Source organism: Ursus maritimus, unplaced genomic scaffold (assembly GCF_017311325.1).
Source record: "Ursus maritimus isolate PB19 unplaced genomic scaffold, ASM1731132v1 scaffold_3, whole genome shotgun sequence".
In the NCBI taxonomy this organism is placed as follows: domain Eukaryota; kingdom Metazoa; phylum Chordata; class Mammalia; order Carnivora; family Ursidae; genus Ursus; species Ursus maritimus.
This window is the reverse complement of record NW_024425563.1, coordinates 255973-269628: the sequence shown is the minus strand read 5'-3', so window position 1 is coordinate 269628 and position 13656 is coordinate 255973. Positions and strand designations below refer to the sequence as shown.

General features: G+C 49.8%; 1 long non-coding RNA gene across 4 annotated transcripts in view; it reads left to right on the top strand.

Annotated features, from left to right (window-relative positions):
* Positions 1–13656, top strand: part of LOC103660915 — a 41495-nt gene that overhangs the window by 25105 nt on the left and 2734 nt on the right. The gene's annotated exons all lie outside the window — the stretch shown is intronic.

Here is a 13656-nt window from a genome sequence, read left to right as displayed (position 1 = left end):
CATCCTTGTGAAGGGTTGTACCAGTTTGCGTTCCTGCCAGTAACATACGAGAGACGCTGTCTCCCCACGGCCTCACCCAAGAAATGTGTTGTCACACTTCAAAAAAATTTATATCTTTTTTCCTGAATTGTTTGTTGCCCTTTCCCACATTTCTATTGGGCTTTTGGTCCTTTGATTCCTTATTTTTCAGAGTTCTTGATATATTATGTGTATCAGCCCTTTATCTGTGGTATGTGCAGTGAATATTTTCTCCTGGGGTGTCAGTTGCCTTTTAATTTTGTTTACGGTGTTTTTAACATTTAATTACAATTTTTTTTTTCTGTAACCAAATTTATTGATCCTTTTTTGGCATTGCCTTTGGATTTTGAGTCACAATTAGAAATTCTTCTCCTATGGTTGAAGAGGAATTTACCCACATTTCTCCTGGGCCTTGTATGATTTCATTTTTTACATTTGGTCTCTAATCCAATTGGTTGGGAGTTTATTCTCTTGTATGGTGTGAGGTATGGATCTAGTTTTATTTTCCATATTGGCTAACCAGCTATTCCAGAGCCATTTATGAAGAAGTTAATCTTTGCCCCCGTGATCACATTTGCCATTTGCTAAATTTCCATGTGTGCTTAGGTTATTTCTGGGATCTCTCTATTTCCATTTCACGGATCTGTCTATTTACATTCCAGTAGTATACTGCTTTCATTGCAGAAGCTCTAAGCTATCTTTGAAGCACGTTGTAATGTCTGCTGGGCCTGTTCTCGCTCAGAGCTTTATCTTTTTCAGAGGTTATTGGCTGTTTTTACATGTTTGTTTAGTAACAACTTGTCCAACTCTGTAAGTCAGTATTTTTGTTGGAATTGCATTAAATTTATAAATTAAACTTTGTAATTTTGAATCATCCTATTTAAGAATGGGGGTATCTTTCTACGTGCCCAGGTTTACCATCGTATCATCAGCCAATAGGGATAATTTTGCTTCTTGACTCATTTTTGTGCCTCCAATTTATTTCTCTTATCTACTTGCTTTGAGTAATATTTCTTTCTTTTTTTTTTTTTAAAGATTTTATTTATTTGACAGAGACAGACAGCCAGCGAGAGAGGGAACACAAGCAGGGGGAGTGGGAGAGGAAGAAGCAGGCTCCCAGGAGAGGAGCCTGATGTGGGGCTCGATCCCGGGATCCCGGGATTCCGGGATCACGCCCTGAGCCAAAGGCAGACGCTTAACGACTGCGCCACCCAGGCGCCCCTGAGTAATATTTCTAGCAAGATGTCGGCTGGTAGTGGAGATTGTGGGCATCACTGCCCTGTTTTAAGAGATGAACTTTTACAGAACTGAATTCTGTGTTCATTATTACATTTATTTTAGACAAGTTTAGTCAGTCACTGAGATATTTCAAAAGATAAAATATAATGCAAATGGCAATAGTCACAGGCAGTCAAAATTATCTGATAAGTGAAGTGGCAGTTTTCTGTGGCCTTGAATGGCCAGATAAAGGTATACCAGGTTTATGGAAGAAATGAGAGTCTGAAAGGATGGAATGCCAGCTTTGGAAGAGAACGTACCATTTAGTTAGTCTACATGTTATCTTGAGTCATGGATTCCTTTTCATCCTTCCAGGAGTAAAGACAGAAGAGGGTGCCTACCTTTACTTTGAGGATGGCAGAGGGAAGTGTCATCAAGGAAAATCAGATGAAGTGGTGTGGTGCAGTCAGGCTGGCAATCCTCGATAATTGGGAGAGAATCAGAGTATTTGAGTACTGCAGGGCAAAGAGCAGTTATTTCAGAAATAACACTCTGATTTTTGAATAACATTTGTTAAAATATGATTTGCTAAAATTTATAAAGTGCTACACCAAAAAAGTCAATTTTACCATATGATTGCTTAACGGATATTCAAGAAATTAATTTTCAGAACGGTATATTAATAGAATTTCGGTTAAACTTTCACAGGTATATTCAGACTATGGGCATGGATATTTGAATATGAACCAAACTGTTCACTATGTTTGGTTATCCCTGGAGGATGGGGTCATGAAGGACTTGACTTGTTATTTTAAGATTTTTTTAATATTTGAATTAAAAAGCACTGCAAGAAAACCGAGATAACAAGCTAAACTTCATGTGCAGGGGCAGGAATTTTGTTACGGTGTCGCCTTGGGAGATGGTCTTGCTTATCAGCCAGCAGGGTTTGAGCCTTGAGTCAATGAAATTCATGTCCACTGTGTGCTGTGGGTTTATGTAAACCCATATAAGCCTCTCATCTTTACCAGCTTGTGTAACAACTAGTAGCTGGCCAGAGTTCAGAGCATGAGAGGCCGTGGAACCATTGTCCCCTGTGTAGAGACCACAAGGCAATGTGGCCAAAGGTGGGGCTACTTGGTCCTGGGACCTGTGTTCTGCTAAGTTTTGCTAAGCCCATCTGGGCTTTTAAATGGGCAGGTTTGTGTAGGTGATGTCTGTTTCTGTCCAAAATATCTCAACTATCTTCTGAAAACTAAAATAGAAAGTAATCAAAAGCAAATATTCAGGGAGGTGTCCGTGCTGATTTGGGGTGCCCTCGAGGGACAGGGAAAGGACAGATGTCTGCCAGCTGTCTCCTTCCTGGCCATGATAAACATCTCTGTGGAGGGACATATATAGCCTATATCAGGGGAAAGCTGCACATTTTTCTTCTTTTTTAAAAAATTTAAATTCAATTAGCCAACGTATAGTACATCATTAGTTTTTGATATAATGTTCAATGATTCATTAGTTGAGTATAACGCCCAGTGCACATTTTTCTGTATGCATTCTCTTTCACAAATGAACCCAAACAATTACACTCCTATTTTGATCCCTAAACGCCAATAATGAAGAAAACCAGCATTTGCAAAACATAGACTCTGACACCATCTACCAGCCAAACTTTGAGATACGATTATGGATTTTTCCGTGTACTGCCTGCTTGTGTTCCAAGTTCTTAAGGTACTTCTGTGAATGTTATCACATTAATCTTTGTTAGCCCTCCTTCCGACCAGGGAGGGAGGCTGGTGGCAATTGTTTCTGTCCTAGTTTTACCAGGGAGAGATGGAAAAATTGAGTTGAAGTGTATTGTGCAAGAGTGCCTGAAGCTTGTGTATCTGGGCCATGCAGGTGTGGGTCAGAGATCAATTCAAGGAAGGCAGGTCTCCACGGTGTGTGTCTGAGATTTCTCACAAGTCAGACTTGCCCAGTGGCCTACTTAGCGGCACGGGGTGGGCACAGGAGCCCGGGGCACATGCTGTCTGTAGACTCTTCGTTCACAACAGGGGAGGCCACGTTGCTTGGAATGACCCTGACCACAGAGGCAAATAAATTGTGGTCTGTGTAAGCTAAAAACAATGAAATTTAAACACTTAAACCAGAAAAATGTTATTTGTATTTAAAATTGAAAACATTGAAAGCTCTTTCTGGCAAATAGAACAAATAATAAAACATATGCTTTCTATTGTGAAGAGAGAAAGATGGGAAAGACAGGACAATGAAAAGGAGAAGCGAGATCTACAGAGAGAAATGGCAGGGGGTGTCTAACATCCACTGAGCTCTCACTGAGCTTTCAAGGGCCCTGAGATGTGGGGGGCCCACTTTGATCTTCATAATGCATAGGGGGCAGCATGGTTACAGCTGCTGCTTGACTACCTGGGGAGGGAATCCAAGCACATGACCGGTAACTTTCACAAAGTTTCATCCTTAACTAGTAACACACACGCACTAGTGTGAGTCATAACTATGAGACACAGATGAAAATGATAAGATTCCCGTGGGTCGGATTTTGGCTCAGGAGCCAAGGTTCCCTTAATCTAGAAGTTTTTATATTAATGTCAAGCCTAGATAGCATATTGAACCATTATTTATTGTAGGAAAATGAACCATTAATAATTTATAGTGGGAAGTAAGTCTACCAAACCCCAACTCACCCTTAAAGAATATAAGTTCTCAAGTTGAGAACATAAAATTGCTGAATGCATAGTCCTGTGAATTAGAATTCCAGGAGCTCACATGCTCTGTGTATGTTGTGTGTGTGTGTGAGTATCTGTACATGATTTGGGGATGGCGGTGGAATGACATTGAGGTGGAAATGTAGAAAATGTGGTCAATGTGGGATTAAGAGAAGAAGTCTACTGAAATATTGAAGGAAATTAACCCAAGAGCCAAGAGGAGCTAGGTGTGTGTTCATGTGTGTGTATCTGTGTGTGTGTTTTCCCAGCAATGAGGACCCAGAGGAGAGGTTTTACAAGTATTTTTAAGCCGCGTATGTAAAAGAATAGTTGTAGTAGCCAGGGTAACACTCATTAACAAAACTCAAATCCTCAGCTGGCAGCACGGTGAGTCTCCTTCCTCTCGCGTACCCTAAGTAGGTGGGGCTCCCTCCACGAAGTGACTCAGAGCTCCAGGTGTCCTGCACGTTCAAACACTGCATCTCAACATGTGACTTCCAAGGAAAAGGGGGGCAGATCCGGATACATGCCACTGCCGCCCCCAGCCACTGGCCTGCGCCGGTCCCATGGCTCCAAGCCTGGGACGCAGTGCACCCGTGAGGGCATCTCACCCGAGTGTCTATTGGCAGCTGGGTTTGTGCTCTCAGGGTGGGAATTCTGAGGAAGGGTGGGCAGCTAAAGACCCGAGACTGTGTTTTCTGTGACAGCTGAAGATGGTCACATTTTACAAATTCCTGATTTATTACTTGTGACTGTTTTCTAGAAACCTAATACTCTAGAGTTTTTACTTATGGTTTCTCAAAAGCACACTATTCATCCTCTTTTTAAAACTGATTTCCAATATGGGGCACCTGGGTAGGTCAGTCGGTTAAGTGTCCAACTCCTGGTTTCGGCTCAGGTCGTGATCTCGGGGTCGTGAGATCGAGCCCCACGGCAGGCTCCGTGCTCAGCAGGGGGTCTGCTGGAGATTCTCTCCCTCTGCCTCTGCCCCTTCTGCTCATGCTCTTCTCTTTCTCCCTCCAAAATAAATAAAGAAATTAAAAAAAAAGTAATTCCGAATATATTTACAAAACCTGGCATTGCTTTAAATATGCCCACTGACCTGCTGCATTACACTCTTGAGAAGAAAGCTAACGGCTTTCCGACTGCGGAAGCGCCACCAGAGCCCGGGGGCGCCAGGTCTCCTGAGCACCGCGCTGGCTCCTTGCCTTCGCTGGCGTGGGACCAACTATGATTCTCTGCCTTTGTTTTCGCTCTCATGCATTACAGAGAGAGCCGTGGGGCAGAGCAGCCCTTGTGCCTTGATCAAGGCTCCCCCAAGACTCAGGGCCTGGCTTTTGGCAGGTTGCTTAACCTCCCAGGTCAGTTCCGGTGATGTGAAAAGCGCAGGAGAACAAGTGCTCTGTTTGAAATTGCTTTTGACCATCTCGGCTGGGAACAGTCCAGGCTTGTGGCTCATGGGCTGCTGGGCTATGCATGCCTCCGTCAACAAGAACCAACGGATCCACTTTATATATTGGGATTCTTATTCTATTTTATTGAACAAAATATCCCACCAGCTTGGAAACCACTGGGGAGGTCATTAAGGGCCCACCCAACTCTGACCTCTGATTCAGAAACGCACTATTCCTTTAGTTAATGCTGTCTCTTCTTCCTGGTTATCGCCCCATCCCCAGAGACTTAAGATCTCCATAATGAATCTCTATGGCTCTTGGGACAAGGATGTGCTGCGGAGTGATGGTGGCATCCCCATACACCCTGACAGCAACCAACCCTACGGGACAGAGAGTATCATGGAAATCCCAAGGGTGGGATGAGTGCACGGACTGCCCCTCTGGGGACATGAAGGGTGGAGCGGTGAGGCAGGGCTGGGGGCTGGGGAGGGAGGGCAGGCATGGCGGTCCTGGAGCCAAGGCGAGGCTCGAGGCTGCTCGTTAAAGGGCTTTGGAATGATTTTATCACGCAGGTGTGGAAGCAAGGGTCAGGCCCTCAGTGCAGTCCACTGGCAAGAAAGCAGTCCCCTTTCGGAAGGAAAGTCTGTGGCGTCATGGAGAAGGGAAGAGTTGTTTCCAGGGAGACAGGTCCTCCGCATGAATTGTGAGCACAAGGTGAAGGTGTACCCCGAATGATGTCTTCCGTCTAAAATGCAGTCAGTTAACCACGAGGGGGATTAAGTTACATACTGCTTTTTTCGTGTCTTCAAAAAATGAAAACTGTTTATTTGTATCTCAGTACTGTGATGGAATCTGAGGGTTTGAAAGAGGAATTTCTGAAATCAGCCGTTGGCTGGTGCCCGGCTCTATGCTGGGGCCAGCGGGCCTGAGCCCTCCCTCGCTGGAGACAGACGTGGGGAGTCGAGCCTGTGGGCCCCCTCCTCTGCACTGGAGCAGGTCCTGGCCCCTGGAAGCTTCTCGTCCCAGGGCACCCAAGTGACTGTCCCAGTGCACCTTCTCCGGTCTCCGCCCTGCAGCCCCCTCATGGTCGCCACCACCACGATCGGCTTGAAAGCTCACGTCCCTGTCCAGGAGAGTCATGCTGAGATTGCACCGTTTGCTGTTTTGCTCACATGTGACAAGAGTCTCCGATGGGCCCATGTGGTTGCTCTGTCTTCAGAAATCAGGCAAAGTCAGAAAATGTCAAATTTCTGAAAGTTGATGGTGAGGGTGTGTCACAGTGTGAAGCATTAGACGCCTCAGGACATCTGCTCCCTCCATTTGAAAGGTTGGGCTTCATAGGACAATAAGAAAGAAGGCCCCAAAGGCCAGGAATATTTTTCAGAAAAAGCATTTGACCAAACACAACATACTTCCATGGTAAGAATGATCAACGAACTAGGTATAGAAGAAGTTTGACTAATAAAGGCCATATATGGAAAGCTCACAGCTAACGTCCCACTGAACGGTGGGGCATCAAGGTCGGGAAGGAGAGAAGGTGCCTACACTCACCACCCTGTTCCACACAGTGCCGGGAGTCCAAGCTGAGCAAGCAGGCAAGACAAGGAAATCAGAGGTATCCAAACTGGAAAAGAAGTAAAGATGATTCTATACGTAAAAACCCTGAGGACTCCTGTTTGAACTGTTGGAACCGATACATGAATCCAGTAAAGTTGTAGGGTACAGCAGTCCGTTGTGTGGTTCTATACCATCGATGGACCACCTGACCAGGAGATTACGGCAACAGTCGCATTTACAATAGCATCCAAAAGACCAAAATACTTAGGAACTGATGTTTTTATTAGAAATGGAAAAAAAATCCTATAATTCATCTGGACCCAGGAAAGACCTGAATAGCTACAGAGAATCTTGAGAAAGAAGAACACAGCTGGAGGCACCACACACCAGATTTCAAAATACATCAACAGCTTCAGGAACGGACAAGGCTTAACTGGCTGAGCTTCTCTTGGAAGAAGCTAGCTACTGCCCCACGCGGGCAATGTGACAGCCACACCGTTTTCTCCGTGCCCCGATCCTCCTAACTCTTGATGAGGGAACGGCTAATCTTCTGGATTTCTGAGAGTTTACATGTTTGTGAGCTATTTTAACCTCCTGCAAGGGATGAAGGGTGGGATCATGTGTCGACCAAGCCTCCCCTTTAGAGCCAAGCCAGCATTTAGGGGAAAGATTCTGATAGCACTTTGCTCTTCGGACCACCCACAGCTAGATGCTGGGCAGAGGAAAGTCACATTGCTCCTGACAAGGCTGCCGGAGTGCCCAGAGCGGGCCCCTGCTGTCCACAGGCCTCCCCATGGGCCACCCGCATCCAGACGGTGCCTGAGGCTACATCTCTGAGCACCTCCAGGCTCGTGGCTCGAGGAGGTTTGAGGGTTAGGGTTAGTCATTCCTGCCTATTAAATCTCCTGGAGGTCTCCATGTCCTGGAACAAGAGAAATCGCTGGGACTAACGTGGATAGAGAGAGGAAGAGGACACCCGGATGAGTATCTGGTGGTCAGATTCCAATACCGAGATGTCTTCTGTACCAGGGTGAGGACGTCCAAATTCTCAGTGATGGAGACTGTGCCATTCCAGAACATTCTGCCCTGTCTGCACCTGCCCATAGGATTTGGTCCTACATCCTACAGGCCCCTCTCAACTTCTGAGGCCTACCAGCTTTGGGTCAGAGCCGTCACTTTCTGGATCTGTCTTTGATTTCTGGACTCTTGACGTGGGGCTGTGAGCCCGTGCATGGACCCTGGGAGGTGTGTGCTGGTTAGTGTGGTCCGGCTGTGAGGGCGTTTTTCACTCTGGTGTGCCCAGATGGTTTCTGGAAGCAGCGGGCTGGACCCAGGCCAAGGGTGGACCTCCAGGAACAGGCCCCCGAGCTGGGTCCCTCAGAGTGAGATGCGGCTGGTGATCTCTGTGCCAAGCTCCGTGCGTTTCCGTGAGTAAACACTTTGTGCCTCACACGCACATGCAGAACACGCAATTTTCAGGGTCTCGAGTGTCACTTCACCTGTTTGAAAGGCAGCATGAGTGTCAGGAGCTGCCAGCAGGGCTGACCGAGCCTTTGCCCACCAGCTTTCTGACTAAAAACTTAGTGGGACAGGCCGACAGCACCCGCCTACAGCGTCTTGCAGGAGGTAGCCAGTGGAAGCAGAGCAGGCCAGTGTGGGCTGCGAGGAGGCAGTGCCACGCGTCCTTCCAACAGTCCGCAGGCCTCAGAAAGGCCTTGGTGGCAGTGGGAACCTGATCTCCTTGGGTGGGGGGGGGCAGCCTTCTGAAGTTTCGTGGACCCTTTGGCACTAGGGCCAGATGCCTGTGGGGCCAATGTGCTCTGACAGAATGTGTCTGACAGGCTGAGCTGGTTCAAGACCTTAAAGATTATTTTATAAAGAAAATGTCTTGAGAATGCTCCATTTCAAATCTCACCCAAAGAATATGTTAAGAGGTGATGACACCATGCCATTCCTCTGCCCAGGGACTATGGCCCCGAGGAAGACCGGGGTGAAGGGCAGAGACAGGAGGGGTACCCTGAGATCAGGCTGGCCCTACCTGGAGCTTCTGGACCCGAGAACAGGCCTGTTCCCCTGGGGCTCACAAGCCCTTAGCCAGTCCCTCTGCAGACCAGGGATCCCTCTGCAGACCAGGGATCCCTCTCCCAGGAGGCCGTTCTGAGGCTCTCAAGAAGTGGCCATCTGTTAAGATGATGTAATTCTCTATCCAGTGCCTTGCTACCCAGTCTGGAACAGTGCAGACAGAAAGTTGAATTTAAAGAATGGCTTCTGTGTTTCGGAGTGTCCTCCCGTATGTCCCAGTTTGACCAGGTGGGCAGGGAAGTTGATAATGTTCCTGTTTAATGGGCCGGTAAACCATGCCAGGTTTCGATGATTTGCTGGGGTCGCACAGGTGGTCATGGGCAAGGCCAGGCGGTTAGCCGTACTGACCAAGTTTCCCAGCCAAAGGAGGGAACCCTTGGTCTGAAGGAAACACCTTTTCTTGTTCTTTACTTATTGAAAAAGTCGTGTTTACGAACGAAACCTCATTTGGTTACGCGTTTCCTGAATCACCTTAATGAAGGCGGCCGCAGCCTCCTGCGTTCAGCCAAGCCCTGCCCTGCCCCGCTCAGGAGCATGCGAGGCGCGAGCCTGCGCCGGGGAGTCCTTAGCCGCCCGTGGAGAGGGACGGTGGCGTGTCAGGGTGACCAGGAGAGGCATCGGTGGCCGGGCCGGCTTTCTGAGAAGATGGGTACCAACCCTGAACACTCTTTTGGGGCCTCAGCTGGAAGAGTTTGTACCCGTCCCTCCCTTCCCTGGGGGTGGTGGTCACGGTGCAGTTTCTCCTGTGACGTCCTGGCCACCTCTGTTCCAGCGACACAGACGTGACATTATTTCACCTTCTAACTGACGAGGAGCATGACACCCCGTTCAGTTCCGCACTCTCTTCTGGGCGTTGGTGACAGGTGAATGCTCTGTGACTTGCTCTGCTCACCCTCCTTCCACCCTCCTTCCTCCGGCCTGTGAGCTTGCAGGGATGGGGGCGGAGGCGTCCTTCGGCTTAGCGAGGCCTTCCTGCACCTCTGTCCCAGAGAGGCTACATGGAAAATGCCGGAGCGTCTTGTGAGACTAACAGAAACATTGGACCACGGCAGCAAATGTGCAAAGCTGTCAGCACAAAACTGACATGTGTTCTAAAGTCTTCCCCTTTTCTCGCTTCTGCCCCTTGCGCCTGAAATATCCTGGGGGTGGTTTTTTCTTTTATTTGGAATGATTTTGTAGTTGCAAATTGCTGGTCCAGAATTTCCAGGTTTCACTTCTGCTGAGTGAAGAACTGCCTTTTGATTTAATTATAGATGGCTTCCATCTTAGAAAGTTAAGGAGAACAGTCACCCCTAATTCCTGCTCTGCAGGAACTGGCAAGAGGGCCAGCTAGGCACGGGGAGGATCTGACCCGGTGAACCAGCTCCCCAGGGCCAGGGGCTGTGGACAGACATCCGGTCAAAGCCTCACCATGGCCTCAGGGGTCACAGGGCTCTGCCGAAACCACAAAACCTGTTAAAAATTTCCCTCATGCATTTCTCTCTCTTGATGAGAAAATTTGGTACAGGGTTCCCGCCACTCCCATTCAGCTCGGGTGTCCATGATGTCCGAAGGGCCGCTGGCTGTGCCCCAGGAGCCACAGTCCCGGGAGACCCCTGACAAGGTGGGTGGAGGGTGAGGAAGGCAGGCGTCCATACTCAGACACAGGAGGTATTTGTTCGTATGTGGTCTGAAACACAATTGGGGTCCAGGTATTTACTAGGACTAGATGTGAGTGCTGTCTTGTGAATTTGAGGGGAGATTTCTAATAGGGAGAGAGTCCTGAGTTTGCTGCAGTTCCCATTGCTGTGGATTGAAAGTGCTCCCAAAGTCCTTTGATCTCTGGTTAGCCTCGTGCTTGAAATCATTGGACAGACCTTCCTGTGGGAGGATTTTCTTCCTCTGTATCTGAACCTCAGAAGGAGGTGGCCTTCCAGGGCCGTTGTCCTTGTCCTCCGCACCTGCCAGCACTCAGCCCGGCAGGGCTCTCGTAACGCCTGCCTGCCCTCAAGCCGCTGAGAGCTCCTGAGGGCAGCTGAAGAGAGTGCATCGAGATTTGGCAGCAGGAGAACTCGGGGAGACACTGAAGCATCAGGAACTGAGAAGGGGGACAGTGACAGGAAGATAATTATCTGCACGAGAGGCCAGGTCTTCCTGAGGCCTGGGGTGGGGTGGGGAGGGAGGAGTGGATGGGGCAGGAGCAACAGCAGGGGTGCCCCCCCAGGGTCCAGGGGGCCAGCCGGCTGGAGCCTGGGACTCTAGTGTATGAGGCTGTGTTGCCCAGTTGTGGCCTCAAGTCTGCGGCCTCTCAGTGTTCTTGGGCCAGGTTAAGGGGGCCGGAATGTTCTGTAAGGGCTCCCGCCAAGGGAGCTGCTCAGTGACTTCTGTCCTGGTGTGGAAGTACCGAGGACATTTCCAGCCAGCGGGGCTGTGTCCCTGCAGAGCTCTTTAGGACGGGTCGTGAGTGACACAGGCGCCAGGCTCAGAAGGGCCTTGGGGTGGGGAGGGTGGCATGTGACAGGCAGGTGGGCAACGTGCTCTGGTCCCGCAGTGCTGGATACTTGAAACGAGGCATCTAAACAGTGAAAGCATCGACGAACAGGCAGTCGGACGGTGTCGACCGCACGGAGAGGGTGGACTAGCCTGTGAGTCCCTCCCTGGCGCTTGGAGTGAATGAGACCCCAGATGCTCGGTACACCTCACCCGTTCTGAGGTCTGAAGAGAACGTTGAGCCCTCTCGGGCCGGGAGGCGGGGTTTCTTCAAGAAGGCGTAGCCTCGTTTCAATAGCCAAAGTAGTACATTTGAGTTTCTTACGGACACATAAAGTTGGTCCCCGACCCTTCGTACTTCCCCAGGTGCGGTCAAGGCAGCATGATCTGTCACATGCAGAAGACACCTGTTGACACGCGTCCCCTGAAGGCAGCCCCCGGTGACCCCAGTCTAACCTGGGGCGTCTACGCTTGGGTAAAAGAGAAGGAGGGGTTTCAGGAGGACAAGTCGCGTGTCTAGGTGTGTGAAGGGTTAGGATCGGGATGGGGGGACAGGGTGGGACGGGTGGAGAGCAGCCTGGCAGCTGCAGTTGGAAAGGGGTGCGTGTGGACCAGATGGAGGTCTACTATCGGTCGGTCAGGAAGCCCCATGTTAAGGCGGTCATCCAGAAATGTGGTAGCCCCTAGGATCCTGGACAGGGCTTCCAGTGTCCATTCCGGGGACCAGCAGGGAAGGGTCTTTCATTGTGTGTGGTTCACAGCACGATTTCGTGTTTTCGATCACGTGTGTGTTTCGCACTGGTCACCATAACTTGGTTGTTGTGATACGTTATTTTGTCTTCGGGTCGGCAAGCCTGGCAGCGGGGTCAGCTCACAGTCCTCCGCGCCTACGTGAAGCCGGCGGTTCCCAGGTGTTGCAGCTGGCCTTTTACCAAACCCGCGTCCCCCACAGTGGGAGGCCGCAGCTAGCTCGGTGAGCCTGTGGCCTGCGTGCGGTGCGTGGATACCCTTGAGCTCCTGCGTCCCCCTGGAAGAGAGTCACCGGCCCCGACCACGAAGCAGAGCCTTTGACCCCAGCACCTGCTCCTCCCGTGGAGCTGCCCCTGGACCCCACGCCGACTCCGGCCGCCACACTCTTGCTCTGCTACGTTCATGGACCCCACGCCGACTCCGGCCGCCGCGCTCTTGCTCTGCTACATTCATTGTCTCACTCCCAGGCAGATCACGAGAGCACCGCCTGGTTCAGCTCCCGGCTGTGCCTGCTTGCTGGCTGGATGCTCCTAGGGGTGCAGGCTGCCCTCTCGGAGCTTTGGTTTCTTTGCCTGTAAAATGGGGGTAATAACAACAACTCCAGCACAGGCTGTGGGATGATGAGTGTCTTTCCTGGCACGTAGATGCCCTGGGGGGTGTGACTGTTGATGCTGTCATTCTCGTGGAGCCCAGCGGACGGTGGACGGTGTACACGTGGCTCTATCCCGAGGAGCCGGCAGTCCCTGGGGCTTCGCACTGTCCAGGACCAGTGAGGGAACAGTACGCAGGCTCATGGTCTGCTGTTGTTCTCTTACCCATTCAGCCAATCCAGATAGACGCCTTCTGTTTGCAAGGCTCTGTTGGAGCACTGAGCGCCAGAGAGGGCAGTGGGCGAGCTCGGAAGCACGGGCTTCGCGGCTGGGAGGAGGGCAGTGTGGGTGTGCCCCTGGTTCTATTTACAAACACTGCTTGCTGCTTCCCTGGCCTTGCTTCTGCTCTGGGTCTCTGCTTCTGCTCCAAGGTCTTCCAGGGGCTGTTTTGAGATCCTAGCAGCAGCTTGCCCTCTTCCCACAACAAACTTTTGTCTTGTTTTGGGATGGAAAATTGTTTCATGCCATTCTATATTTCTCTTCACACTGTGATTTATGGCACAAGCTCAAAGCTTTGGATCATCTAGGCTCTTTGTGCATCTCAAGAAAGCTGTTCTCTTGTAAGAAGCCTGCTCTTGCAATAGAAGCCTTGTATTTCAAGACCAAAAGTCTGAGAGAAGATCTGAAAAACTGATTTAGAAACCTAGTTGGCTTTGGTTCTCAGCTTTAAGCAAGCTCCCCATCCCCCAACCCTCCGCTAGCAAATCCCATGACTCACGGTTGCTGTGGGAAAACAAGAAATTTTCAAGGAAAAATAAATTCTCTTGGTCATTTTGTCATCTGTTCCCATAGTGAACGTTTGCA